Source organism: Gossypium hirsutum, chromosome A02 (genome assembly GCF_007990345.1).
Source record: "Gossypium hirsutum isolate 1008001.06 chromosome A02, Gossypium_hirsutum_v2.1, whole genome shotgun sequence".
NCBI lineage: Eukaryota > Viridiplantae > Streptophyta > Magnoliopsida > Malvales > Malvaceae > Gossypium > Gossypium hirsutum.
Window position 1 is genome coordinate 23845790 of NC_053425.1, and position 5292 is coordinate 23851081.

General features: G+C 35.2%; 1 non-coding gene across 1 annotated transcript; it reads left to right on the plus strand.

Annotated features, from left to right (window-relative positions):
• The first annotated feature begins 3930 nt into the window (after positions 1–3930).
• Positions 3931–4036, plus strand: LOC121217614 (small nucleolar RNA R71). Its single transcript, XR_005913763.1, has one exon. It is a non-coding gene; the product is annotated as a small nucleolar RNA R71 (small nucleolar RNA).
• The last annotated feature ends 1256 nt before the right edge of the window (positions 4037–5292 follow it).

Sequence of the window (5292 nt, forward strand, 5' to 3'; positions counted from 1 at the left end):
AAGCCGTGCCATGCACATGGCTGAGACACACGCCCGTGTCTCTGCCCGTGTGCTCAATTCTGAGCATTCTATTTCTCAAAATTAAGGTTCAAGGGATACACGGCAAGAACACATGCCCATGGGATAGACACACGGCCTAGACACACGCCCGTGTGTCTACTCGTCTGGACAAAATAAAGGCTATTTACCAAGCTATTTGCCACCCTTATTCACACATATACATACACCAATTCAATGGTACAAAACATAATATACTTGGGCAACCAAAACACCCACAATTATGAACAACACATGCTAATACAATAGCAACATCTATCATACTCACAACATTTATTATGCCCTAAATCAATCAGGCAAATTTCACATTCATTAAGCCTCAATTTACTGCTTTCAAGACACCTAATTATGTACAAATTTATCATCTCATAAATATATCACATTTCTAAACATTTCACATTCATGCTATGAATCACATTCCATCATTCACCAAGCATACCATGATAATATCACCAAGACATTGGCACATATATGAATATACTTAGGCTTACAACCATGTTAGCCAAAATAAGCCAATTTACAAGGCCAAATATCAAATCAAGCCTTTGACAATTACAAGCTAGTACATTGGCTAAAATCATAATAACACATATAACAAAATGACCAAGTCCCTATACATGAAATACTTTCAAAATACTAAGATCATCAATACCCAAAAATGAGAGTTTGATAGTGTGATTTAAATTTCTGACGATCTCCGATCGGAGTTAGTTTGGCGACATTATAAAACATGAAAAAAATAAACGGAGTAAGCTATATAGCTTAGTAAGCTCGTTTGCAAGAAATAAGCAACCTTACCATATTATAACATAATTAAATGTAAATTTACCATAGTCTCAAGATCATAACTCATTCTACCACAAAATTTACCTCATATTCATCGTTTCAAGAATTTAATAAACACGGCTTTATATACATACCTGAACCATCTTGAAATGAATTTACACATATTCTCATCTTTAACAGACTCGTGAACCACTCAGAATCATAATGTTGGATACTCAGGGTTTTTGCACACTAAGTGCCACATACGTAGCCAATGCTACCTCAATCTCATATCACATAATCGCTCGCTCACATGCTATCGACGGGCCTGCTCACACAAGCTATCAGTCAAGACGTGGCTACGCGGAGCTACTCACACAAGTTGTCAAGTATCCGCAACGTATGTCGGTATACTCAGCCATCGGTAGGACGTACAAGACCAGCACCCAATCACATAATCACATAACACATAATGACCCTAGTGACATGTCACTTGTATCCTAATCTATTCCTAAGGTTCAACGGGACTTCTCACTTGTCGAATTGTGATTGAACTCGTTCATAGAATTATACTCATTCACATAATCAAACATACAATTCATGAAATATTAAAGCATTTAAGTACAGTTATTCTAAAGCTTATTTTTAACATACGAACTTACCTCGGTACAAAATGGCTAATAGTTCGATTTAGTCCACAACCTTATTCTTTCCCCGATCTAGGTCAGAACTTCTTGTTTCTTGATCTATAATATCAAATTTAACTCATTCAATCATCACATTATTCAATGTAATCTCAAAAACAACTTATGGAAAAAATTAAATTTTTGCCCCTAACTTTTCAACTTTTTACATTTTAGTCCCTAGGCTCGTAAAATGATTTTCATTAGATTTCATCACACCCAAGCCTAGCTGAACCTATTCCTTGCTCATAACAGCCCATATTTTTTCACATTTTTACACACATTTTACAACTTTTACAAATAGGTCCATATTTGACATTTTCATCAAAAATCAATTGGTAAATGTTGTTTATCTAACACTCAACATGCATTTTCTACCATTAAACATCAAAGTACACAACTATTTAACATGGGTAAAATTCTAGACTTTGATTTTCTTTCAAATTAGTACTTGAAGTAGCTAGGTTAATACAACTTCAAAAACATAAAAATCATTAAAAATGGGACAAAGACGGACTTACAATCGAGCTTGGAAGCTTGGCCAAAACCCTAGCTATGGTGCCCTTTGAAATTCGGCTATGGGGGATGAAATTAGAAAGATGAACATCTTTTATTTGTTTTATTTTGTCTTTATTAACCAAATGACCAAAATGTCCTTAATGCAAAACTTTGAAATTTCACCTAACCATTTCCATTTTTGTCCAACTTAGAGTATAATGGCCTAATTACCATTTAAAGACCTCTAATTTAAAATTTCATAGCAATTAGACACCTCTAGCTTCTAGAATAGAAAATTTTCGCATATTGCAATTTAGTCCTATTAGTCAAATTGGACACTCTATCGATAAAATTTCTTAACAAAATTTTGACACAATCATTCAATCAAACTGTAGACCTTAAAGTAATAATAAAATTAACATTTCTACTTCAGATTTGTGGTCCCAAAGCCACTGTTCCGATTTGACCCAAAAACAGGCTATTACATTATCTACTCTTACCAGTACATCTTCAATTTTACCTTGCGGATGCGCATAGGATCGGTCAGCCAGTTGCAACGTAACTTTATTAGGTCTTGCTTTTCCAATTTCTAGTTTCCTGAAAATAGGCATATACATTAGATTTATACTTGCTCTTAAATCAAATAATGCCTTAGTAATATAATATTTTCCAATTGAACTTGGGATAGTGAAACTCCCTAGGTCATTCAACTTTGGAGGTAATTTGTTGGTCAATATTGCTGTACACCCTTTAGTGAGAGTGACAGTCTCAAATTCTCCTAATATGCACTTTTTTGACAATATATCTTTCATAAATTTCACGTAATTAGGAATTTTCTCCAAAGCTTCAACTAATGGTATGTTGATGTGGAGTTGCTTCATTTCCTCCAAAAATCCTTTGAATTGAATATCCAGCTTAGAATTATGAAATCTCTGAGGAAAAGGTAAAGGTGGTTGTCCTTCAGGTTGTTTCCTGTAGATTTTTCATTGACAACATGATCTGATTCTGCCACAACATTTTTATACTTACCCTTTTTAGGTTCAGTAAGTTTTTCAGATGACTTTGGTATCCTTACATAGTTGTTATTCAAATTATCCTCCCCTACAGTGGCAACTTGAGCAGCATCATCAAGTTGAGTTCCACTTCTAAGAGTGATGACCTTGCACTATTCCTTCCCTTGTGATATTGAATTCTAGGTGTCACTTGACAGTGTTCCTTGTGGTCTCGAATTTAAAGCATTCACTATTTTCCCCACTTGATTCTCAATAGCTCGGAGGGATGCATCGTAACTCTGAATTACAACATCTTTTTTAGCCATTTATTCCTTCAACAAAGCTTCAATAGATGATGAAGAAGCTGATGCTTAACCCTACTAGACATTTTTTCCTCGGCATAGGTTGATAATAATCAGGTGATGCATTAATGGCATTCTATCTTATTGAATTGGTAAAACTCCCCGCACCTTGATTATTCCAACTAAAGTTCAGATGCTACTTTCACGCTGGATTATAGTGTTGGAATAGGGGCTCTTATTTTAGTTGAAATTACCCATGTAGCACATAGATGCTGGGTTTGATGGGCATTCATCAAACACATGATCTTCACCACAATAAACACACGATAGTTCGACTACTTTCATCTCCTGACTATAGTAGGAATTTTTATTATTTTGATCATGTTAGCTAAAGAAGATACCTAGGCTATCAACGATGTGATTGCATCAAGCTCCATTGTACTAACAACTCTCTTGCCCCTCCTAATTCTTGTGGTAGGATACTGATAATCATTGTTGGCAATCTTTTCTGAAATCTCATATACTTTATTATGAGATTTATCCAACAAAGTACCATTGGCAGAAGTATCAACTACCATTCTCGTATGTGCATTCAACCCATTATAGAATATCTCTATTTGAGTCTAATGTTGAAATCTATGCATCGAACATTTTCGAATTAAGTCTTTAAATCATTCCCAAGTTCATATAGTGTTTCATCCTTCAATTGCCGAAAAGATGTGATGTCATTTCTAAGTTTGGCATTCATATTTTTGGGATTATATCGTAGAAAAAACCTCTGGCGAAGATCATTCGATGATACCACTGTCCCTGATAGCAAAGCATTTAACCATGCTCTCGCATGATCCCTTAAAAAATATGGAAATAGTTTATGCCACAGAGCATCTTTAGGCACACCCTGTTATTTAAACGAGTCATAGGCCTCTAGAAAAAGTCTAAAATGCAGTCTTGGATCTTCAGTGGGTAACCCATCAAATTGTCCTACTGTTTGTAATATCTGAAACATTACCAGTTTTAGCTTAAACTGTCGAGCCTATATTTGTGGTCTGATTATCCCTGGATTCAGGTCATCCAAAATTGTCACAACATGCTCTCAGATTGTTTATCTCGATTATCAAACACCCTACAAACATGAGGGTTAGTGCCCTGACCATTCAAATTATCATTCATACCTGGTATCACCCTACAAATAGGAGGATTAGCATTTTGACCATTCGGATTATCATTGAGACAAGGATCATTCTTGCTCCTAGCCATTTTTTGTAGTTCTTTCTGCCTTTTTCATAAAGTTCGTTTGATCTCTAGGTCACAAGGATATTCTTTGTTAGTAGGAATGCCTCTTCTCATGCATTGATGGCAAACCTATAGAAATTAGAGTAAACTAATGTACTCATTCTATTGCTTAGAAGGGACCTAAAGTGACCTACTTCTTTCGAGAGCTAGATCTCAAGTTACCTGGCCTGTGTCTATAGGCCTTAGCACAGTACCTTGCATTGTTTTATCTTTATTCCATATGAACGTTACTCTATGTCTAGAGGCTACTATAAGTATCTATCGAGTACTTGCTCATATTATTCAATTACGGTCTAACTACTCCAAACTTTTCAAAATTAGATTAGTTTATGGGCATGTTGCATAGTCTTCTATGTCTAGGGATTGCATGCATACAATTTTAGAAATAAAAACAATTGAATGAAATAATAAATTAATTCAGATTTGTGCTTCAACCATTAAAAAAATAAATGTATCATCATGCAATCCCAACCCTATGAGATTTAGCTAATGGATTGGCAATTAAAATCCAAGTTCAAAATAACACCCAACATCATTTCAATCAAATCAATTCATAGGAGAATAGATTAAGGAATAATGGAAGAACTTAGAAAGATGGTTGTCAATAAACTATTCGCAATCCAGTAGTATAGTGTATTGTAGTGACTGAGAGGAACTGCCTTTGTTTTCCTCTTTCCGCCTGCACTCAGCCGCTACCCTCTA